The following is a 26,403-nucleotide window of genomic DNA, read 5'->3' as shown; positions in this document are numbered from 1 at the left end:
AACTATTAGCTGTGTAATAATGGCGGCATGAGGAGACTTGCGTGAGGGAGGAGTCGATGTGGACCGTCACGCCTGGCTTCATCATCATCATCAGCTGTAAGGAATGTGTTGTGAAAATCGGCAAGGGGGGGGGCAACCTCCTTCTGGTGTAAGTCAGCGAACATTGTGGGATTGAGCGGGCTCTGTCTCAGTGAGTATCACTTACACACACCAGCCTATCATCAGATGTAATATAAAGTGATTTCCTGAGAAAAAAAAAGACCCTATACAAGTGAAGAGCGTGAGCTCCTTTCTTTTGTTCGAAAAGCCTCGCCCTTCCTCAGGTCACACGTGATGAAGCACCCCCGTTATTCCTGCGCTGAAGTCTGGATGGGTAATCAAGAAATAAATTGTCTGAGCTGCACGCGACCCCCCCCCCCCGCCTGTCATTTGGACTAATCCCCACCGTCAAGGGAAAGTGTAATGGACGGCGAACCTCAGAAGAGTCCCACAATGTAATATTCTCAGTGATGAGATGATCGTCAAAGAGAGGAAACACCCTTTTATCATCATTAATCATAGCATGTTATTTACACTGTTATTTTATTTTTATTTAGGGGGGGTGGGGAGGCACATTATCAACCACTGCTGACAAAGTGTGTGTCAAATTAATAAAGAATGTATATGAAATGGCAGAGCCGCTGTACAAAGGTAGCTGGATCATCATAATCCTCTGATAGATGGAATCCCATTAGCCACGGGCCCGTGATTTACAAGGTCAGATTATTGCTGCGATCCGGCATCAGAGGCTGTTTGACGCCGCTCTGCTGCTCTACCTACACCAGTGTGGAAATCTCCAGCAGATCGCGGCGCCTTTCTGTTTTGGTTAATTTAAGCTGTGAGGGACGGGAGCATTAACGTCTGATCGACTTTTGTTCTGTACAGTATCAGCAGAGCCGCACAGTTATGGCCAAAAGTATGATCACAATTATTTTGATAAATATTCACATCACAATTAGTTATCAAGGTTATTCAGTGATTCTAGGGACAAAATATATTTTTAAGATATAAATTGAAAAAAAAATTTGGGGGGGGGGCCTGCCATGGCAATATTCATTTTTACGCAACATATATTGCGACATAAAAAATTGCTGGAATATTCACCCTAAATTTTTTAGGCTATGTTTAAAGTAAAATTGTGTTTGCATGCTCTAGTAAACAATCTTAAACACAATGGTTGTATAGAAAAAAATCACACCCACAAAGTATGATTAAGTAGTCGGGGTCCTTGTTTCAAGGCGGTTTGAGTGGGCTGCAGACATCAGTATGAGCACGCATTTTAAACTTTCATATCACAGTCGATGGTGTTCATTTAATTGTCAAAATGAATTGTGCAGCCCCAACATAGCCTCACAGCTGTCTGACAAAAACAGAAACAACAATGAATGCAGCAGATTATAGTTTACTACGTGACCATGTGTCCATCTTGCATGACAGCAATGTGTGTGTCACCTCATTATATCAGTCCTTGCAAAACTAATACTTAGTATACAAAACTGGAAGTTGGCTTTTTAGTCAATGATACTCCCATTGTACTAATGCACTTTTATTGCACAGATGTGTCAAATTCTCATTATTACCACGGAGAGAGGAGAAAGAGGAGAGAAAATGTCACGACAGTAAATGACTCACGCTGAGCTGAAATGAAACTAAACTCCCGTCGATGTTGAGTCGTCCACATTTGCTAGAATCGATACATTCCTACACCTCCCATCTTTGCTTTAAACAAAATGTAGAAATTTCTAACAGCCAGATATTCAGAAACTTACATCGTGAAACGTGTCATTTCCACATGAAGCCGAACGTCATTAATCACAAAGGTAGACTGCACAGCTGGATAATTACATCTCTGAAATTACATTTATAATTGTATCTTTGGACACAATTATATGAGGTTAGTGCAGCGTGTTGCCAATTGTCAGTGGTGTATAGTAACGAAGTAGAAATACTTTGTTACTGTACTTAAGTCGTTTTTTTGGATATCTGTACTTTACTTTACTATTTATATATCTGTTGACTTTTACTTTTACTTCACTACATTTTGCAAAGTAAACTGATACTTTTACTCTGATACATTTCCCCTGAAACCTTCGTTACTCGCTACAAAATCAAATCTATCTTTAGAAAAAAAATGAATCATGAGACCAATGTCGGGGACTGTGATGGAAGCAGAAATGGAAGCACCTGCTACTCCCGCAACAAACTACGGTGGTGACGAAGACCAACACCCGTGGATCGCTAGCGAGTTAGTGAGCTGAGGAAGTGTTGACAGTTGTGAGATTTTGTTGATTTGAGTCATCTTAGCTATAATCATTGCAGCACTAGTTGGCTAACGTTAGCTAACTTAACGTTAGCTAGCCACCACACCATAGGATTGACAGGAGCCGCGAGAGCGCAGCATTTGGGAAATCCTTCCCAGCTGTGCGCAAGCTGTCTGTGAAGCTTAACACACCTCTACCTGCCTCAGCGGCCTGTGAAAGGTTATTTAGCATTGCAGGACTAGTCTTCAGCCCAAGAAGAGCGAGACTGAATTCTCGCAATTTTGAAAATCAACTTCTTTTGAAGATGAACAGGACATTTTTCAGTTTCAAGTAATGACTGGGTTCTTACCTTCGGTGCTGCCTTAGTATTGATCATGTTTTGATATTTGAGTCATTTTGTGGATGATCAGATCGAGTTATGATGGTAGCAGTTGCCCAATTGCAGATTCAGCTTGAGCAAAACCTTTGCCTATTGTGTTCAAATCAGGCCCATAGGAGTTTACAAGGCAGGTGTCCTTATCAAAACACTGACCTGATGCATCAAGTGGATATTTTTTGCTGAACACAATATTATGCATTTGCCCTCTACATCCTCTAGTCGGAATGAGCATACTTATAAACGCACTGTTACAACTCCTTCATAGTGTCATATTGCTTTTCGGAGAATTATGATGGTAAATTCATAGTAGATGCAAAAGTATACTTATGTACAATATATTATGTTGAACATTGTTGCTCCTGGATGGATCACAGCCAACCCAATTATTTTCAACACAGCTCCATGTCCTTGGTCATGGTGGCCACAGCACTTAAAAGAATAAACTTCATAATTCTCAAAATTCTGACCCTTTGCTTTTTTATTAACAGCATTTACTTGTACTTTTACTTTCAATACTTAAGTACATTTAATATCAGAAAATTACTTTTGATACTTACGTACAATAAATATCAGATACTTTAAGACTTTTACTAAAGTAGTATTCTAATAGGTGACTTTTACTGGAGTCATTTTCCAGTAAGGTATCTTTACTTTTACTCAAGTATGGCTTTTGGGTACTTTATACACCACTGCCAATTCTACATCTGCAGGTAGGAAGTGCATAGACATCTCTTCCATGTAGATTTACTAATGCCTTACAGTCAGAATGCTGAGAAGAGGTCTTGTGTAACCGTGGCGACTCCCCTAATGGCCATCTTGCACTTTTTTGCCTCTTCCGCAGCGCAGACAATCATGGAAAACTGTATGTACGGTAGCAGGAACTGGCGTCTGGAGACAAGCCAGGGAAATTACTTACAGCGCTCCGTTCTCCCTGCAGGGATAATAGCTGGACCAGACCTCGGGCAGGACACAAGTCAACGACTTCCCACTAGGCCAGGACCGCAGCCAGATGGCTGGAGGCCAGGGTGCATAGAGCGAGATCAAGTACTGTTAGTTCACAGATAGGAAATATCAGGCAAATATAAAATAAAAGACTGAGGCAGGTAACTCTTATAGAAACTATACCAAAAACAAGGACAGTAGCATGTTCGAAATCCAAAAATGAGACCCAAAGTTGAAAGAGGTAATGTAGCAAAAATGATATGTTGGCCCTGCTTACCTCCATGTTCCTTCCGTTCTCTGTGCATTTTGGACAGGGTTGCACCAATTGGACTTCTTCAGTCTGATACCGATACCTGGGTCTCATCTGCCGATAACGAGTACCCATCTAGAGCCCCAGATACCAACAAGTGCTCCTATTCTAGAATAGTATGCGATTTTAGGTTAAGCCAAATCGGTTTGTGGTTATTTGATTAAACTTAAAGCTTTATCTGCTGCCATGGATAAACTAATCATAACCTAATGGGACCCCAAATTTGATGCTAATGCTAGCTGTTGTGACCAACATACAACGTTAGCAAGTGCATATCAGATACATTATCCTCTTCATTCCCAGCTGCTGAGTGATGTCAAGCCATATATTGGCCTTTTATTTGGTTGTTGAGGTAGTCGTCATCGCTGTGTTTCTAATACAAAATTGGGTGTTGAGAAACCAAATTGATAAAACAGTTCCAAAATTTTGGCAGCAAATTATCTGGAGCTATGCCTGATGGTATGACATCACTTGGAACAAAGGATTGCATTCGTCGAAGATACTGTACATTTCCTCAGGCGGAAATCCACTGAAATCAAGGTCCGTCCGAATATTTTTTTCCCCCTCATCAATGTTCCTCAAGGCTGTGCAAGCATTCATATTAACCCATAAAATCCCTTTTTATTAGATTTAGGAATGTCTATGCATTTATCTATGCATTTGGATGCTAATGTAGGCTTGTGAGACTAATTTTGTAGAATGCGAGAACTGTTTAAAGGACTACTCAGGAAAGCCATTAGTAAACTGAAACGGGGGCAGGGGGAGGGGGGTGTTGGGGTCCTGAAATTTAGCACAGTATTACATTGATCTAGAATCTCAGTTAATCCCAAAGATGTCTGCAGTTGTGCAAATCCCTACGCAATATACCTTTGATCTTATGACTGCTAGTTTTGATTGATCTAGAAGTGACCAGTAAGCTTCCTTCATTGCCACGAACGAGGTTGAAGCTCTGAGACGGACCAAACCCAGTAATCCTGTTCATGCTAGCCGAGGGGCTGAGAGCAGGTCTGGGTACAGTGGCAGGGAGACAATAGCGGCACTGTGAGGCAGACAGCTAGGTTTCCACCCCCTCTCCTCTCCCCAACAGCCCCCACCGTCGTGGCTTTGTTCCACTAGCTTAGACCACAGCAGACCCAGGGCTTCCCCAAACCCTCTGACATCACAGCCCAGCTGATATGAAGCACAAAGGATCCTGAGGGGGGAAAAAAGGATGCCTTCTATTTATAAACCATGAATGAGTGCCGTGATTCCACTACCTCAGTCACCTTCAAGCCAACAGGGAAAGGTTAACAGCCTCATATCTGCATCAGTGTAAAGTCCAAAGTCTCCAAAGTAGAAGTGCTTATGTTTTTTAGAGAATTCATCCGTGACATGCCGGTAAATGCATTCTGAAATAGCGTTTTCACAGACCAGGAGTCAGGTGAGCTGGGCGACATGGGGACTTTCTCATTTCTCAAATGTGTGCCCTCCTCAATCCTCCTCCATGGGACCCGGAAATCGATCTCAGCGCTCCACCTTGGAGCATGTACCAATTCCTAAAAAGCCTTTCGAGGAGGCTGGCCGGATTTACCTCAAACCTAGAAACATTTTTTTTTTTTTTTTCATCGACTTTCACCTATTGTCTTCAACTATTTCTTCATCTAAACCATCTACTAGGGGTGCAACGGATCATTAAACTCATGGTTCGAGTCGTATTGCGGTTTTAAGTCATGAATTGGATTAGCACAAGAGAAAAAAGCGAGAAAATATAACTTTTAGAGATGCCCCCACGTTTTTTTGCCGCTGATACCAATTGCCAATCATTAATGATCCATGTTGGCTGGTACAGATTGTTTTTGTTGTTTATTTTGTTAGCAGCTGGTATATAGGGCTCCAGACTATTTTTTTACACCAAAATCATTTCATCTGCTCAGAGTCAGTCAGTGTAAACTGAAACTCTAACCGACAAACCAACCAATTCTAACCATCCCAAATTGTAAATGTTATCCTTTTACTTTATTGTAGTCATCTATAATGGTTACTTGCATAAAACTATTTGAAATGCAATTCAAATGAATAGAAAATAAAAGTTTAGATTTTTATTATTTCCTGTAAAGAACCTGAAACTATCACAATGTAGCTGAATTGAACCTCAGTAAATTGGCTGCCAATATTACAATCTCCATGTCGATTTCAACACGGATATGTTGTTCACAATGTAGTATTATCAGGGATCTGCGACTAGAAAGCCTTGATGCAGATCTCCTGATCACGTTTTTATTCTTTACTCAATATCGGCCAATAACATTTAGCAGTCAATCTTTATTTCACACTATGATGGTTGAACTGTGTATTAATCTGCGGTTTACATGCGTGCCTAACTACTATGTAATTTGCAAGTGCCTTCATCATTTCAAGTGTTGATTGTAAAAGGAAATGTTACTTTTATACATCTCAACTCAATACGTTACAACACTAACACCCACCTGTCTCTTAGACAATATCCCAACTAGGCTGCATAAAGAAGTTTAACCCTTATTTACCATTTAGACTAGATATGAGCAATCTGTCTTCATAAACAGGCCATGTACCGCTGTCCTTCATAGTAGTTGTAATTAAACCTCTTCTTAAAAAGCCCGCTCTTGATCCAGAGGTTTCGGCTATAGACCTTTATCTTTCCTTTGCCTCTAAGATCTTTGAGAAAGCAGTCGCAAATCAGTTGTGTGATTTTCTACAAAACAATAGTTTATTTGACGATTCTCAGTCAGGATTTAGAGTGCATCATAGCACAGAGACAGCACTGGTGAAAATTCCTAATGACCTTCTAATTGCATCAGACAAAGGACTTGTCTCTGTACTTGTCTTGTTAGGGCCCGAGCACCGACGTAGTCGGAGCGTAGGACCTATTGTTATTCAAATGTTTATTAGGGCCCGAGCACCGACATAGTTGGAGCGGAGGACCTATTGTTATTCTAATGTTTATTATTGCGCGTGTTTCGTCGCAAAAAGGAGGTATTTGGGATACTGGAAAACATTTGAAATTCGGCACGCAAGCCAGAATTTGCAAAAATTGCAGTCTGATTGTGGTGTCCAGCGTCCCCTATTGAGTAGCCCCAACATTGGGTTTCACCTAGCTGTATGAAATTTGGTAGGTATGTGGAACGTGATGGGACGTACAAAAGCTTGGAATTTTTCACTACACCAAACAGGAAGTAGGGCATTTTGAATTTTATGACGTTTTTTGACTGTTTCAAGGCCTCATACTTTAACGAACTCCTCCTAGAGATTTAACCCGATTGACTTCAGATTTTGTCAGCATGCTCTTGAGACCTTGGCAGTGAAAAGTCTCAAAGATCAAAAAGTTATCGAACTATGTATCCGTGGCGTGGCGACAAAAAAACACCATTCGCCATGAAAAAGGAAGTTGTTGCAACTCGGCCATACATTGTCTAATCTGCTCCAAATCTCTCATATGTCATAACATTCTGACCCGGAACACATCTATATGACAATTTAGAATCATAGTAATAGCGCCACCTAGTGGCAACCAGAAGTTGTAAGTTTTGTACTTTGACATCCTGCTCCTCACAGATTAATCAGATCCCTCTCAAATTTTGTCAGAAAAGTCTTAAGACCTTGATAATGCTTCATTGTGAAGATTGTAAGAAGTTGTTGAAGGGTGGCGACGTGGCGGCTCAGCGAATTTCAATCCTTCGCCATGAACAAATAAACTGATGTAACTCGACTCCACATCATCAGATCTTTACCAGATTTCACATGTTTGATTAGACTCCAGTCCTGAAGACATCTGCAGGCCAATTTTGAATCATAGTCATAGCGCCACCTACTGGTAACAGAAAGTTAAAGTCTTTATACTTTGGCTTATTTCTCTTAGTAGGTAAATCAGATCAATATTAAAGTACTTCAACACAAATGTAAGAAGTTCCTAATGCCAGTTCATGAAGCTTTTGATGTTTCGTCGAACGCCGTTGCCGTGGCGACGCAGTCTTTGCCGTGAAAATTAAGGTAATTTTGAGTAGCTAAAAATGCTCGAAACATAAGCAAACTTGGCACACAGATTACAAGCCCAAAATGTAGTCATTTAATATGATTTTATTCGTTCAGAGTGGCAAATCGGATCAATAGCGCCCTCTACAAAATTTGAACGAAGCAGCCCTCGCAGTACGTTACACATAAATGTATAAAATTTGGTAGGCTCATAAATCACATTTGGACTTGGAGCCATGCTCCAAACCCAACCGGAAGTCAGCTATTTTGAATTTTTTATGAATTTCTAGTGTCGTTTTTGTCATTTCCAGGCGCTGTACTTTTAACGAACTCCTAGGAAAATAATCGAATCAACTAAAAATTTGGTCAGTACAATCTAAAGAACTTTGTGATGAAAAGTTACTCAAAGCTTGTTGTTTTGTGAAAAGCCGTTGCCGTGGCAACACTTTGTTTGCCATGAAAAACGAAGGTGTTTTTGAGGGGCTACTCAAAACATAATCAAACTTGTGACACACATTGACAATCCTGAATGTAGTTATCTGATGTGATTTTAATGCTTCAGAGTGTAAAGTCGGCCCGATAGCGCCCCCTACAATATTTCGACGATGCAGCCCTCGCAGTACGTTTCACCTAGATGTACAAAATTTGGTAAGTATGTGTATCACATCTAGACTTAAAAAAATGTCTTAGAGGCTAAGCTCTAAACCCAACTGGAAGTCAGCCATTTTGAATTTTTTAAAATTTTTATTTAACCAGGTGAAGTCCCATTGAGATTAAAAATCTCTTTTTCAAGGGAGACCTGGCCAAGACAGGCAGCAACACAAGAAACACATAGTTACAGACAGAAAACACAGAACAAGACAAGTTAAAATAAGTTAAAAGTTAAGAGACATTGACATTTTTGGGAACCTGCCTCTATTTCTTTCATTTTAGATTTAAAAGCAGTGAGTGGTATCAGTTCTTTTAGTTTTAAGTCATTCTGCAACATATTCCAGGATGAGGGAGCAGAGTACACAAAAGCCCTTTTTCCCTTTTCCATTCTGGCATTTGGGACAGTGAGCATGAAGAAGTCCTGAGAACGCAAGGAGTATTGTCCGACACTTCCGCATGATCAAGACACACAGGTAGCTTGGTAGCAGACCAAGGATTGCCTTATAAATAAAGGTGTACCAATGACAGAGCCTACGGGTGGCCAAAGCAGGCCATCCTACCCGTGAGTATAACTCACAGTGGTGAGTCAGAGCTTTACAATTTGTAATGAACCGCAGTGAAGCATGGTAAGCTGTGTCCACCATACGAAGACAGTTAGCAGAGGCATGCATCTAAAGAAGATCACCATAGTCCAACACAGGTAAGAAAGTAGCAGCAACTAATCGCTTTTTTACATTAATTGAAAAGCACAGCTTATTTCAAAAATAAAAACCCAGTTTTAACCTCAACTTTTTCACCAGGTACTGCACATGTGGCTGAAAAGTGAGGGAGTCATCGATCAAAATACCCAGATATTTATAAGAGTCAACAACCTCTATTTCACTTCCTTCAAGAGTGACCACTGAAGGGATATTCTGTGGCCTACTCCGAGAGTTTGAAAACAACATAAGTTTTGTTTTATCTGTATTTAAAACAAGTTTCAGTTGAAGAAGGGTATTTTGAACAACATTAAAAGCATTTTGCAAGAGATCAATTGCCTGCACAAGAGTTGACGCACAGCAATATATCACAGTGTCATCAGCATAAAAGTGAAGGTTAGCGTTCAACACATTTTGGCCCAGATCATTTATATAGACAGTAAATAAAAGTGGACCTAACACAGAGCCGTGTGGCACACCTTTACAGACGGTTGCAATATCAGAGGATATACCCTCATATCTGATGCACTGAGACCTATTCTCAAGGTAGCTCGTGAACCAAGCGACCGCTTGCTCCGAGAGCCCTGAGTTGAGGAGCCTTAGCCTTAAGACATCATGGTCAACTGTGTCAAATGCTTTAGACAGATCAATAAACAGTGACGCACAATGTTGCTTCTTGTCAAGAGCAACAGAAATATCATTTACCACTTTCAGTGCAGCTGTAATAGTGCTATGTTGTTTCCTAAAGCCTGACTGATGAGTTGATAAAATGGCATTGGTGTATAAGAACTCCTTAAGTTGGTTGCTCACAAGAGCTTCAAGAATTTTAGCAAGTACAGATAAATTAGATATTGGCCTATAGTTATTTAAAATAGCTGGGTCACCACCTTTAAACAATGGGTGAGCGAAGGCAGATTTCCAAGGCCTATAACACCCAACAACGGTCATACAAAGGCCCTTAGAAATTTCAACATCCACTGCCAGAAATTCCAAATGCTTGCAAATCGATTCAGACAGGACCACCTTGACAAGAAATTTTGATTTCACATAACAGGCAACTCCGCCACCTTTCTTTGCCCTGTCAGTACGATAAACATTGTAACCATCCATATTAATATCATCATCAATAACTGATTTTGTCAAGTTTCGGATATGACAATGATGTCGGCATCTATTGATTTGACCCATATTCTAATCATATCCATTTTTGGTAACAAGCTTCGCACATTTAAATGAATAATATGTAGACCAGACAAGGATATGAAATCAGCTGGCGTCTGAATACACTGCAGCTCAGGGCCAGGGTTAGGCTGTACATTACCAGATATCAGCAATAATAAAACAATCAACCACCTCTGTTTAGAAACATGACATGGTATTTCCTTTAACATTTCGTAACTGAAGTCCGAACTGGTCCTCTCACAGCACGCAAAGTAGTTATTTAAAGCCAGAAGGCTTTGGAGGCGGGGTAGGTCTCTGAGCGTACTCCTTGAAATGTTTGTGTCCTGAGCCAACTGCTTCGGGGTTTGTACGGATTGTACTACTGCCCTGAAGCAAGTGCCACCATTAGCAATGTCCGACGGGCAGAACACGTTTTTTGATGTACTCACCCAGATACGATCGCTTGCTCCCAAATCCCACACAAACAACACACAAAATAGCGCCACGAGAAACGCCATTGTCTCTATTCAGAGAGAGAATTGTATGCGTGTGTGTGCTCGCGCATCCGCAGCAAGCCGCAGGCAGAGGAGTTGGAGCGGTGAGAGGTGAGGAGTAGATGCGGTGGCGTGGTCAGGTGGAGACGCCAGGCAGGTGACGGCGCAGTAAGCCCTCGGGGCCGGAAAAGAGAGAGATTTTCCCAGGATTGGAGCAGTGTATCCCGATTAGATGATCGAGGAAACAGATAACCCCATAGTCCTCAGGAAATAAAGTTAGCAAAGGCACTATGTGTATACCTTGCTTTAGTTCAGTATGAAAAGTTAAAAACAAAACAGACAACACTGAGCACTGACATGGACATGGACTGACATTCTGCCATCTTGGATCTTTGATTTGTATGAATTTCTAGTGTCGTTTTTGCAATTTACAGGCGCTCTATTTTAACGAACTCCAAGGGAATTGATCAGATCAACTTAGAATTTGGTCAGAACAATCTAAAGACCTTTGTGATTAAAAGATACTCAAAGCTTGTTGTTTCGTGAAAGGCCATTGCCGTGGCGACGCATTCTTCGTCATGAAAACCAAAGGTGTTTTTGAGGGGCTAAAAATACTCAAAACATAATCAAACTTGTCACACACATTTAAAATCCTGAATGTAGTTATCTGATGTCATTTTAATTCTTCAGAGTGGCAACTCGGCTCAATAGCGCCCCCTACAATATTTTGACGATGCAGCCCTCGCAGTACCTTTCACCTAGATTTATGAAATTTGGTAAGCAGATGTATCACATGTAGACTGAAAAAAAATTCTGAATCTGTGTCTCAATTCAGAGGCTGCATCCTTCGAAGGCTGCATTTGTAGACCGGTTGTGTCACAGCGCGGCGACTAGGCTGTCCCAATTTGCATGTTTGTTGAAGACTCCTTCAAATGCAGCCGACGAATGCGGCCTTCAGACCCCAGATTCGGAGGACACATCTCATGGATCCTTCGCGGCCCAGCATATCCCGAGATGCATTGCGTGCCGGTGAAGATTTTATTTGAACCAACATGGCGGCAAGTGATGCAAGAGCTGGAGAAGCGCAGTATTCACTTTTAAATGTAAGTATTGGGTTTCAACTCACTCGAATGTCACCGATACTAATGTTGAAGCAAAATATGAGATCTTATAACATCACGTGTGTTAAAGTGATCGGTTAAGTTACGTGACGTTCGTAGCTTACAAGCTAACTAACGTTAGCAGCTGCGCTATTACCGGGCAGCTCCTCTGCCTGCATCCGACCGTAGTTAGCCTTGTAAATTAACTTTTAATGCCTCACTTTCAAACCTCAGACGTTGAATAATATCTTACTGAGATTGTGATGATTTTACAGATGATTTCTACTTCATATCATGTACATAAATGGACCAACGTGAGCTCAGGTAGACCGGTTGTGAACCTGAAATATCACTTTAAGTCCGGTAATGTTTCAAACTTTGAGATTAATTACACGAATACACTGAATTTGAGTATTTTACTGGTTCTGTTCTTGTTATGTTACAGAGAGCCATGAGCTGAGGGGAGAACGATGGACAAATATTTAGCAGCCGTAGCTTTGAATTAAGACATTAGTCCATTTGTAATATCTCCATTTGACCATCCTGTGCTTAAGGTTACAGTTAGGCCTACATTAGCTCTCATCGTCTACAAAGCCTTCACTAATAAGACAACCAGTAGATCCTTTTGATGTGTTAATGTTGCTGTAACAGAGATGACAGTTGTGACTGTCACCTTTTTCTTTTGTTAATTTAAATTGAAATAAGACATCCAATTTAAACGATTTCTGTGTGAATTTGTGTTTATTCTGCTGTGTAAATTATAAAAAAGTATGTTACTGCAAGTTAATAAACATTTTTGCTGATATTTGTTTTACTGCTGTTAATGTTAACTGTCTTGATTGATTTCCTCTGCTTTAGGATTGCAATATATACAGTGGGTACGGAAAGTATTCAGACCCCTTTAAATTTTTCACTCTTTGTTTCATTGCAGCCATTTGCTAAAATCAAAAAAGTTCATTTTATTTCTCATTAATGTACACTCGGCACCCCATCTTGACAGAAAAAAAAGAAATGTAGAAATTTCTGCAAATTTATTAAAAAAGAAAAACTGAAATATCACATGGTCATAAGTATTCAGACCCTTTGCTGTGACACTCATTTAACTCACATGCTGTCCATTTCTTCTGATCCTTCTTGAGATGGTTCTACTCCTTCATTGGAGTCCAGCTGTGTTTAATTAAACTGATTGGACTTGATTAGGAAAGGCACACACCTGTCTATATAAGACCTTACAGCTCACAGTGCATGTCAGAGCAAATGAGAATCATGAGGTCGAAGGAACTGCCCAAGGAGCTCAGAGACAGAATTGTGGCAAGGCACAGATCTGGCCAAGGTTACAAAAGAATTTCTGCAGCACTCAAGGTTCCTAAGAGCACAGTGGCCTCCATAATCCTTAAATGGAAGAAGTTTGGGACGACCAGAACTCTTCCTAGACCTGGCCGTCCAGCCAAACTGAGCAATCGTGGAAGAAGAGCCTTGGTGAGAGAGGTAAAGAAGAACCCAAAGATCACGGTGGCTGAGCTCCAGAGATGCAGTAGGGAGATGGGAGAAAGTTCCACAAAGTCAACTATCATTGCAGCCCTCCACCAGTCGGGGCTTTATGGCAGAGTGGCCCGACGGATGCCTCTCCTCAGTGCAAGACATATGAAAGCCCGCATAGAGTTTGCCAAAAAACACATGAAGGACTCCCAGACTATGAGAAATAAGATTCTCTGGTCTGATGAGACCAAGATTGAACTTTTTGGCATTAATTCTAAGCGGTATGTGTGGAGAAAACCAGGCACTGCTCATCACCTGCCCAATACAATCCCAACAGTGAAACATGGTGGTGGCAGCATCATGCTATGGGGGTGTTTTTCAGCTGCAGGGACAGGACAACTGGTTGCAATTGAAGGAAAGATGAATGCGGCCAAGTACAGAGATATCCTGGAAGAAAACCTCTTCCAGAGTGCTCTGGACCTCAGACTGGGCCGAAGGTTCACCTTCCAACAAGACAATGACCCTAAGCACACAGCTAAAATAACAAAGGAGTGGCTTCGGAACAACTCTGTGACCATTCTTGACTGGCCCAGCCAGAGCCCTGACCTAAACCCAATTGAGCATCTCTGGAGAGACCTGAAAATGGCTGTCCACCAACGTTCACCATCCAACCTGACGGAACTGGAGAGGATCTGCAAGGAAGAATGGCAGAGGATCCCCAAATCCAGGTGTGAAAAACTTGTTGCATCATTCCCAAGAAGACTCATGGCTGTACTAGCTCAAAAGGGTGCTTCTACTCAATACTGAGCAAAGGGTCTGAATACTTATGACCATGTGGTATTTCAGTTTTTCTTTTTTAATAAATTTGCAAAAATTTCTACATTTCTGTTTTTTTCTGTCAAGATGGGGTGCTGAGTGAGAAATAAAATGAACTTTTTTGATTTTAGCAAATGGCTGCAATGAAACGAGTGAAAAATTTAAAGGGGTCTGAATACTTTCCGTACCCACTGTATTTATAATCCTGCTGAACAGGGATTTTATATATATATATATATATTTTTTTTTTAATTTTTTTTTTTTTTAGGCGATGGGAGCAGCAAGAGGGGGGCGGGGCAGGAACAGCTGTTGACTCAAACAGGAAGTCCTCTGTGGCATAGGCCGTCTCATTTTGTAGACCGCACAGTCTAGCCGCGTCCTTTGGGCCGCGTCCTCAAAGGACGCGGCCCACGTAGACCGCGAAGGCTGGGTCTTCCGAAGGATTCAGCCCCTGAATTGAGACACAGCTTGAGTGATCCATGCTCTAAACTCAACCGGAAGTCAGCCATTTTAAATTTTGTTTCTATTTCGAGTGTCTTTTTTTCAATTTCCAGGCGCTTTGTATGATGGTCATAGAAATGCCTGGCCGCGTCAACCAGAGTCCTGCCAGTACCCTCGACATGCGTGAAGTTGCGAGGGCCCGATCAATGCTGCTTGCAGCTTTAATTATACCTTAGTGCTGCATTCGACACAGTTAACAATCACATCCTATTAAAGAGATTGGAACATATAATTGGCATTAAAGGGATCGCATTAAGTTGGTTTAAGTCCTATTTATCTGATCAAACTCAATTGTACATGTATCCAAATGAATCCTTGAGCACACCAACGTTAGCTATGCAGTTCAACAAGATTCTGTAGTGTGACCAATTCTATTCACATTATATGTGCTTCCTTCAGGCAATATTATTAGAAAACACTCAACAAACTTTTGTTTTTATGCAGATGATACCCTGTTATATCTAACGGAACCAACCAAGGGGTTCTGGGAGTTTGCCCAACCAGTCTACATGTGCTTTGTGGACTTAGAGAAGGCTTTCGACCGGGTCCCTCGGGGGTTCTTGTGGGGGGTGCTGCGGGAGTATGGGGTGCCGGACCCATTACAACGGGCGATCCGGTCTCTGTACGACTGCAGTAGGAGCTGTGTCCACATTCTCGGCAATAAGTCAGACACGTTCCCGGTGGGTGTTGGCCTCCGCCAGGGCTGCCCTTTGTCACCCGTCCTGTTCGTGACTTTCATGGACAGGATATCTAGGTGCAGCCTGGGGGTGGAGAACGTCAGGTTCGGGGGTCTCGGGATCGCCTCTCTGCTGTTTGCAGATGATGTGGTCCTGTTAGCCTTCTCGGATCGTGACCTCCAGCATTCACTGGGGCGGTTTGCAGCCGAGTGTGAAGCGGCGGGGATGAGAGTTAGCACCTCCAAATCTGAGGCCATGGTGCTCTGCCGGAAACCGGTGGATTGCTCCCTCCAGGTGGGGACGGAGTGCCTACCTCAAGCGAAGGAGTTCAAGTATCTCGGGGTCTTGTTCACCAGTGAGGGTAAGATGGAGCGGGAGATCGACAGGCGGATCGGTGCGGCTGCAGCAGTAAAGCAGGCGCTACACCGGACCGTCTTGGTGAAGAGGGAGCTGAGCCGGAAGGCAAAGCTCTCAATTTACCAGTCGGTCTACGTTCCTACCCTCATCTATGGTCACGAACTCTGGGTCATGACCGAAAGGACAAGGTCGCGGCTACAAGCGGCCGAAATGAGCTTCCTCCGTAGGGTGGCCGGGCTCAGCCTTAGAGATAGGGTAAGGAGCTCGGTCATCAGGAGGGAGCTTGGAGTTGAGCCGCTACTCCTTCGCGTCGAAAGGAGTCAGCTGAGATGGTTCGGGCATCTAATTAGGAGGCCTCCTGGACGCCTCCCACTGGAGGTTTTCCAGGCACGTCCAACTGGGAAGAGACCCCGGGGAAGACCCAGAACACGCTGGAGGGATTACATCTCCCAGCTGGCCTGGGAACGCCTCGGGATCCCCCAGAATGAGCTGGAACATGTTGCCGGTGAGACGGAAGTCTGGGTCAGCCTGCTTGGCCTGCTGCCACCGCGACCCGACCCCGGATAAGCGGAGGAAAATGGATGGATGGATGGAACCAACCAAATGGCTGAACTCCAAGCATGCCTTAAGAACATAATTTCCTGATGTTAAACTGAAACTGAAAAAATTGTACTTGGCCCTGAACACCTTTGAAATAATATTAATACAATGAAATAGTTACTCTAGATGGCATCTTCCTGGCCTACAGCACCAATGCAAATAATCTTTATATACAACAGTTACCATGCCATAAAGAAAAAAATTGATGATAATTTAAAACAATGGAATCTATATATCCAATATCTTTACACTAGTGCCCACTAGTGTTATCAATGTTGGGGGGAAATGTAGGCTCTATGTGCTGTACATATTGAACAATTTCCATTTTTATAACCTCTACTTGTGTAGAACCTTGAGTTAAAATGTATTTGATGAAATATCAAAATTGTAGGTTTTGTTTTGGTTTCTTTTTCTAACGGAAGTGTTCCTTGCACATATGTTGAAGGACCATTGGAAAGATGAAAATCTGACAAAAATGACAGTTTTTAAAGCTTCTGGCTAGGATAAACGGTGCAGTTTTGGCGAGTCTTTAAAGAAAATATGCTTTTCAATCCCGCTGCCAGGTTTTGGGGTTCAGAGGATTAACTCCCACACAAAACTAACTTCAAGGTCAAACTTTTTTCACCATGTAAAATTGCAAAAATCAGACACATCCTGTATCAAAACAATGAAGAAAAATGTATTCATACATTTGTTACTTCTAGACTAGATTGTAAAGCCCTCTGAGACAAATTTGTGATTTTCAGCTCTACAAATAAATTTAAATTAATAATTACTACTTTTATTATCATTCTATTATACGCACTGCTGCAGTCATTATTAGTAGTCAGTCATCAATTTTCTTTTATTATTTCTGCGGATACTGCTACTACTGCTCTGATTATATGTATCATTTCTGTCATATGGATTGACTATGTTGTAATTTTATTATGCTGTTTCTTCTGTACACATGACATCTATTGTACTTCTGTTCATCCTAGGAGAGAAATCCCTTCCTTAAAGCGTTTTTTGAAGCTCCTCATATACACATCATTTCAAAACAAGACTAGTATTATCTACTGTCTCAGTCAAGGTTTATCTACTGTCTCAGTCAAGGTTTAGTTATGACTTTGGATTAATGCAAGATGGAGCAAGATAGTATAAATAGCATTTTACATTTTAAAATGTATACAATTATATCTGGGGCAGCCAATGAAATCAACAATAGTATTAATTAATAATACACCGGGGTGTCAATGGCAAATGGTTTATATTGCTCATGTGTCAGGTAGGAGAATTTTGCTTGGGGCCAGCTCTGCACTCAGCATAACCACACACTCATATACTGTATTTGCAGACTGGTTAGTCCTCTGCTATAGTTTGAATGATGTTGGGTGACACAATTTCGTGAGGTAAAACTCTTTTTTTGTCAAGGACAGATGACATAAATTTAGCCAGCTGGAGGGCTCTGTGTGCTCCAGATTGAAGAGTTTACGAAAATAGAGTGCCTGGAGTTATTCATCCCTCTCCAAAATACAGCATCAGAGGGTTAAGTACAAGGCTAGCTGAAGAGCATTCCTGCTCATCTTAAATTACCTCACCACGAGGAGAGAAGGGCGGTGAATTGTAATCGATAAATCTCATATACTTCTTCAATGCTGAGAACAGTTATAGAAGCACAACGAGCAGATACCCAACACATGTATTTGATGAAGCCTGCAGGTTTCCATCTAAATATTGACCTGCATGATAATTCTGAATCTGAGAACATGCGGCAATGATTGTGCTCAAATAAAATCTTTGTCAGGACGACCTGGATAACTGTTCCACTATCCTGAATGATTTTCCCTAAACCAGAAATGGGAAATGAGATAAACAGTAACATGTCATATTCCAAGAGAACATCCAAATGATCCAATAGTTTACACTTCAAGACAAAAGCTATTCAAGGTCATTCAAGATGAAACTCAAAAGAAACATCAGGGTAAATGCTTTGAAATAAAATTCTATAGTTCTGTCCAAAGTATTTGACATTTTAATTTATGATAACGCTAGATCAAAGTCATCCTCTGGGGAACATGACTGTATGTTCCAAATTGCATGGCAATCCTTCCAATAGTGGTCCAGATATTCAGTAACTAAAATTGCCCCCTCACGGTTGTTTAAGCTCTGCCAACCAGTTAAGTTGCAGTTTGTTCAAAAAATATCTTCACTTCAGCATTTTATCCTATTAGATATTTGAGAAAAATTGTCATAATTAGCATATGAATTATTGAGTTACGGCCAATAACTTGTTTTGTGAGGTCACAGTGACCTTTGACCACCAAAATCAAATTAGTTCATGCTTGAGTCCAGGTTGACGTTTGAAGACGTCCCTGAGATATCCATTCTCAAGAATGAACAGAAAGGACAGACGGAAGGACAGACGAATGGACAACCCAACGGACAACCCTCCGGCAATGGCTGTCGGAGGCATGAAAACCAAAATGCCAACATGGTGCCACGTTTACGGATCATCAAGTCATTACAAAATCATCCTCTAGGGATCTTGAATATATGTGGAAAATCTCATGTAATATCTTGAAAAATATAACACAGACTTTGATGGTATTTGCTACAAATTCAAGATTCCTTGAGGATTGATTACAATGACTATTAAGATCCTCTGACATTTAATTTTGCACCACCATGTGCTCGCACTTTTTGTTTTTTTCAGCAGATGTCAGACAACACTGGTTCTGAATGGAAACATCCCACACACTGACACACAGCATTTCTCTCAGTCAGTCAGATACACACTTACAACTTATTCCAGCCGTCTGCGCCATTATTACTTTTCAAGACATTCTGTGTTCCCAGCAGACGTAGAGAAAGTGCACTTATGAGTAGCCAGCTGTAAATTCATCTAAATTTCACAATACTCAAACGCAATCGCAGTCGCGGGGGGCAGAGGGGCCAGAGGATTGGATTGCATACACCAACCCCACATTTTCCTTGACCTCAGGAGGACCAATAAAACACATGACTTCATTCTCTTGAGCCACGTTCAAACACTTATCTGATCATTAGCAACTTCTGCTGAATCCAGTGGGAACAATTATGGGCTCAGCAAAGCACAACTGAAGCCTCGCCGACTGTAGGTGAGTCCAGACTGGACATTGTTAGTGTAAAATAAGTCATACATGAGCAACATCTCATTCTTGTTCAGCACAGTGGTGCAGGGGGGTTGGGGGAGGATTGGGGGGTTAAGTTTGATTAATGGTGGCAATTAAACGGATAAATAGAAGCGGATGCCTAATGAATCTATCAGCCTTTAGTCAGGTGTATGGATGGAGCTCTGAAATTGGTCCCAGTGCCTGACGATCCTAATTTGATTGCATAAATCACAGCAAAGCTAGGCTTTAGCCCCCGTTAAACCCTATTCAACACTAATGGCCAACGCAGAATTCCATCAGACCTCCCCAATTATCCAGGCCGGTGGGGAGATACTAATCTGTAATAATTGCCATATGTTGACTTAATTGAGCCTGATGAGAGCTCAATCTGTGTGCAAAAAAAAATCTGTTAAATGGCCGATAATATATACATGATATCATAGGAAAAGTACACAATGGAGTCAGTGTTTAGTCGAATGTCACTAGCAATAACTCAGAGGCTCTTTGAACTGAAAAGTAGAGGAAGCAGGTCGCATCAGTCTTCAGAGAGGATTAACCCTTTCCCTGGGGATCTTGATGCATTGGGGAAATACCCCTGCATTAGACTGTGTCTCAGATAGAAATCAGTCATCGTTTCGGTCGGTGTGTCTGCTTTTGCCGCATGTGATCTCTTCCCCAGACAGACTCTGGGCCAGCTGCAGGTCACCACACATGGCCCCAAGTGGAGGAAGCAAGATGCCAGAAGTTACCTCAGCTCCCTCTGAAGCTGGCCACAGGAAGCCCCTCATCAGGGTCATGTCATCAGCATAGTTAAACAGTGATGTCAGATAAACAGCTACTGGAGTTTGCACTGATGTCATGTTGTACTCAATGGTAAATCCAGGCTATTATTCTTCATTGATTTCTGTAGCACAATAAATACAATACACAATCAAATTTGTCAATATCACAGCCTCCGCCATGTTGGACTCATTGTGGTTCTTTCCGTTCTCTCAAAGTTCGGCGCTGTCAAGATGGTTGGAATTAGTCAGTGGCGCAAATTTGTTCGTCAAAGTTAGCCAAAGTTGAACTCGATGCAAAAACATCGTGCAAATTGACTTGCAAATTGAAATGTCACCATTTTAATGCTGATATAATTGCCATAAACAGATTTAATGGCAACCAATGAACGGAAGTGACCATATTTGGATGGCAGAGGAGTGACGTAAAGACACCATAGGGTAGTGACCTAAACATCATGCTGTATTGAAGAAGACTTAAAACTAGCGATTGAGACCATAAACTCATGTTTACAATGTTTATTGAGGTAATAAATCATGTGAGAAGTAGAGTCATTTTCTCATAGACTTCTATACAATCTGACTTATTTTTGCAACCGGAGGAGTCGCTACCTGCTGGTCAGAAGCGAGAATGCATGTTTAAAACACTTCCACATTGGCTTCACGCTTCTGAACCAGAAGTTACCGCCTGGATGAATTAGTTAAACAGTCCGTGTGAAGAGCAAAAGTGGCAGATCACATTGGAGGAAATGCAATCTCTGATCTCATCAGGTGGCGTCTAACGATGATTTAGCTTTATATTAGCTTAAAGGTAGCTCAGAAACTGGCTACTTGTAAGACAATCCGGTCGTAGACATCGTCTCTTAACTAATAATAAGACTACTACTATATCGTTCTAATCATCGGACTGTAAACAATGACCAATACACGGAAGAATAGGTTTGCCCCAAGACGCTGATCCATGGTCAGACCGCTAGTGGATGGGTTCTGAATCTGAAGCTGGTGTGATCAGGCCCTTGAAATACATATAGTATGCAATTGCACACAGATTTGGTTTCTGGTCACCAAAAGATCACATAAATAAATGGATCGGGATAATGACCATGAGCAAAACATTGAGGCTGACCAGAGGCAGGAAACTCCAACCTCATCAACCTAAAAAAAAAATGATGTCATGAGAACAGACTTGTTATTGAAGTGTAGTATTGAAACACTGTGGCAATGAGCCCTTAAAGATGTTGCCAAAACAAAATAAATAAGAATTTCGCAGATTTCATGCTTCATATTCAAAAATGTACTCGGCTTTCCACTACCACCTTCTACTTGTTGCCTCTGAGCAGCCCCATCAGAGCAGTGGAGGGTTAAGTTACCTGCTCAAAGGCACCTCAACAGTAGTCGTTAAGGGAACGGAAATCATTACTCACTTCCCCCTTCCATATTTTCCAGTAGGTCTGATGACTCACCTACGCAAAACCGCCAAGCTGCATGTTCGTGCCTCCCCACTGAACTGCATGCCTGTCTTTGGACAGTTTATTATTATGACTACCTCCCGCACTTCATTTGCAGAAGTGACCTTTAATTTTTGCCCTCTAGATCTGAATGTCAGGAAAGGGGTTGTGTCTCTGAGGGGTGGTCACGCCATGTTATGTCATTGTTTATGGTTAAAGGCTCCAGTAGCAAATGTGACGTGTTTAAAAGTGTCTCTCTGTAAGTGTTTTTTTTTTTGACAAATTTTTTTATTGTATTTTCCACAATACACAAACAAAACAGAACAAGGCACATCAAAAGGCACACATAGGCACTTGGAGATATTTCAAATAAATATAACAATGGCATATGTTGTTGTTGGGCGTTACAGCAGAAACAAAAAATAAAAATAACAGTAGAGGGTGACAGATATGTACATGTACAGATAGATACATATTATACCCCACAAATAGAATGCTCCCACATTCCCTAATGTGACCAGTGAGAGAAGAAAGAGAAAAGGAAAAAAAGAACAGGGAAGGGAAACAAAAACAAAAAGGAAAACGGTAGACTACAGGGTTACAACAAAATCTTCCCCCTCCAGAAACTCCATAAATGAGCCCCAAATCTTTGCAAAGATGTTATATTTCCCTTTAACTACATATGTAAGTTTCTCTAGGGCAGGGATTCCCAAAGTGTGGTGCGCGCGAGCTGCCTCTAGGGGGTGCGCGAGAGAAAAAATGTAATGGTGGTCTCATGGTGGAGTCCTGTCTCCTAAAAGTTACGTTCCCCCAAAACTAAAATGCATTCTCAATTACGTTTGACCATAAACGTATTTTCTCCCTGATTACGTTTGTGTTTGACGTATTACAAATACGTTTCTCATCAATATATCTTTGCCATACTTTAGTCTTTGTTATTTTTCTGTGATCTGCCTCGCCTCTACCCCCGCCACCCACAAGTTGTTGCCCCACGGCCTGTTCCGAGGGCTGACAGACCTGATGATGGAGTGCCTCACGGCGGGGGCGGCTGGAGACCTCGCGTCCGGCGCCAACGGGTGAGCGCGCGCCACTCGGAACCATAAAACCAAGTCCCGGATTTCACCCGGGGGACATTCTGGAGGTATTGTGGCCGGTTGATGTGCCTCGTTGCTGGGGAGGTATGAGCCGAGAGTGGCGGGGCGTTATGGAGGTATATTTTATTTATTTGTATCCATCTAATTTACCCTGCCCTAACCATAACTTCCACTAGGAAGCCACGTCCCCACCCAAACCTAACCCTTAAGAGAGTCACGGTTACTCCCGGATTTTACACGCGGGCCTTTGTGGAGGTATTGTAGCCGCGTAATGTTCCTCGTTGCTCGGCCTGGATGAGCGCGTTTCTGCTGGAGACAGGCGGGGTGTTTTGGTGGTATCTCGGCCGACAACTCGGTGTTGTTCCCGTGCGCGTATGAGCGCATTTCTGCCGGAGACAGGCGGCGTGTTGTGGTAGTATTCTGACCGCGTAATAGGGAGAAGGAGAGGCGGTGGTGGATTGGGAAAAAAATATTAAAGTGTTAAAATGTTGATTAGAAACGTATTTGTAATAAGTCAATGTAATAAGTCAAACACAAACGTAATCAGGGAGAAAATACGTTTTTGGTCAAACGTAATTGAGAATGCATTTTAGTTTTGGGGGAACGTAATTTTTAGGAGACAGGGTTTGCAGTCGGTGCAAGTGAGGTTCTGGCTAACAGCTGTCTGAAGCCCTCTTATTTACGTCGCCACCTGAACACCAAGCATGCCAGTGCAAGTCAAAAGCCCCTTACATTGTTTATATCGAAATTGGAGGAGTTACAAAACAACTGCAGTCTCATTCGTTGGGTCTACAAAAAACGCACTACGGGCTTCATATCTGGTCAGTTACAGAATAGCAAGAAAGGAGCTACCTCACACAATCGCAGAAGACGTGTGCTTGCCAGCTGCCAAAGAGATGGTGGAATGTATGATTGGAGAGAGAGAGAAGCAAACAAGTTGGACATGATCCCGGTGTCCAACAACACTGTGTCGCGCCGCATCGATGCTTTGTCCGAAGACATCCTGGCTACATTAGTCGGTCGCGTGAAGAAGAGTGAGTTTTACTCTCTGCAAGTAGACGAGCCTACAGATGTGGCCAATCTGGCCAATCTTCTGGTGTACGTCCGTTACCTTTTCGAAGGCACGGTGCAGGAAGTTTTTTTGTCTTTTTTGTGTTTTTTATCTTGTAAACAAACGCCACGCGCGAGCAAACTGTTCTCTCATTGGTCCGATTTTTATGCGGCTATAAATAGGCTCTTGCTTTTTTAAATTGTGGGGGATTGGGGGTGCGTGAACCCGGTCGGGATGTAGAAGGGGGTGCGTTTGGGAACCGCTGCTCTAGGGCAAGGCACTGTATCAGTCCCTCTATCCAATTTTGTTTGCTCGGCCTGTGAACAGATTTCCAAGCCATTGCAATTTTATGTTTAGCTTCAAGAAGACAAAATATGACCATCTTCTTTTTGCTGCTGTTAAGTGTACAGTTTACTGGGAAACACCCAAAAATACAGAGTTTTGGACATAATGGTAGTTTCTACCATTAAGTGTTAAGTGTTTACTGCAGACACCCCCAGCAGGGCCGAGCCGGAGGATCCCTCGGCAGCCGGAGCCTCAGGCCTGTAGGGAGTTGATCTTGGTTGAGAGGACAGAAGACCTCAGAGAACAGAGCCTTTGTGCTCTTTGAGCCTCACCTTGTGGTTCTGTGGCGTGCCACAGAAACGCAGGGAAATCATTTAGCCTTAACATGAAGTATGTTCACCACCGCTGCCACTCATTGTATGTTTATGGAGAGCAATGCGCCATGTCGCCGCTTTTTAGTTCCACTGTAACCATAAATCATCCACAGACCAATATTTTTGTCATCTCTGAAGTTGTGTACATTGAAGCCGATAACAGACATTTTCTGCCAAAAGCCTCATGTTTGTTCCATCCACTACACCTGATGTATTCAGAGTTTGTACCCAGTTATATTCTAAGTGGGGGTGGAATTGCTGAAACTGCATTTAGGCAAGCATGTAAGGCTGAAACTGTTTTCCATTAAAAAGCTAATTAAATTCTTTTTTGTGAATCGGCATCTCCTTTGGGCAAGGTAAACCACCTAATCTAATCAACTAAGGGAGATGGATTTATAAAGAGTCAATTTATGTAGCAGCTCGTGAGAACTGTTTTCATGTAGTTGTAATTCAAACCGCTATAGTCAATACTGTGATATAAACAAAAGGATTAAATGAATGTGTATTGTGAAAGGAGCTGCTGGTAGTGATCTGTCACAAACAATTATCACCCCCCCTCTGCTGTCCCCCCTCAGCTCCACAGAGCATTTTTCAGCTCATAGTTTTGGTTTTCATCAGCATCATTTCTGGCTGCAGCTGTGCTCAGCAAAATGCAGTAAAACCCAACTGAACTAAAAAACTATATTTATCTACATTTAAGTCCCATCTACAACACAGGGCCCTGAGATTCCGTACTAAAGCAGGCATTACATTAAGGCCTCTATTGTTTTAGCTCACATTGTACTTTAGTGGTGCATACAGTATTGCCAAGCACATTTTAAATTTAATCTATAAAGAAAAGAATCTCTGTCCATCTGTCATTCGCATTTCTCTAGAAACGTTCATCCGATCTTCAATCTTGGCGGGTGTATTGCCGGAGAAGGGTTTTTTTGTGTCAAATTTGGTGCAATTTAGACACCCAACACATATAATTGCAATGAACTTTGAATGAACAGCGGTCGTTGTGGCAGCAGGGGCGGGGCTTCAGGGCTCTGCATAAGGAGTCCAGCAAGTTGTTGGCAGTGGGGAAGACAGCGGCTCATCGACTGCAGTTCACTTTGTTACCGACCTCTTCTTCAAGTGAAGAAGAGGAGCCAACGGGAGCGGACAGCCAACTGGAAGCAGAATCGAACCAGAGTGTATTTCACCAGTGTGACCGTGAGTAATTTGGATGTGTTTCCCCTTGAGTGAGACTGTATTTCAATCAGGAGAGACTTGTTTTATAATTTAACAATGATTTATTATACATGCATCAAATATGAAAAGTGCAAAGTCTTTGGCGATTGGACTCCATCCTGAAGTACTATCACCGAGGGTAGGGATACTGAGGTCCAATAGGCCTAATCCCCCCTGGAGTCCAGACACTGGTGGTGGTGGTGAAAGGAGTTGCTGCAATCTGATGATGAATCAGGAGCATGACTGTGATGCTGACTGGAGGTGACTGGGTGGAGGAGGGTCGCATCTGCTTAGCTGAAATGACAACTGACAGCAGCAGAGAGGAGAACACTATTTAAAGTTTGACAGCAACGATATGATTGGCTTCAGGAACCGGTGTGCAACTGGTTGGTTACTTAAAAGTGCACGCCCCCAGTCAGGTGGTAATTACAAGGAGAGGAGAGACAGAGATTATGAGTGAGTGTCTTCCTGACTGAACTTGCGCTTGAGCTACATTTCACCGGTGTTAGACTTGATACTAACTTATAATATTAATAATGTTACCGCCATCAAAATACTGCCACTTTATGTC

This window comes from Anarrhichthys ocellatus, unplaced genomic scaffold (genome assembly GCF_004355925.1).
Source record: "Anarrhichthys ocellatus isolate YVR2014 unplaced genomic scaffold, GSC_Weel_1.0 scaffold134, whole genome shotgun sequence".
Taxonomy (NCBI): Eukaryota; Metazoa; Chordata; class Actinopteri; order Perciformes; family Anarhichadidae; genus Anarrhichthys; species Anarrhichthys ocellatus.
The sequence above is the reverse complement of the archived record's forward strand: the minus strand, read 5'-3'. Positions refer to the sequence as shown.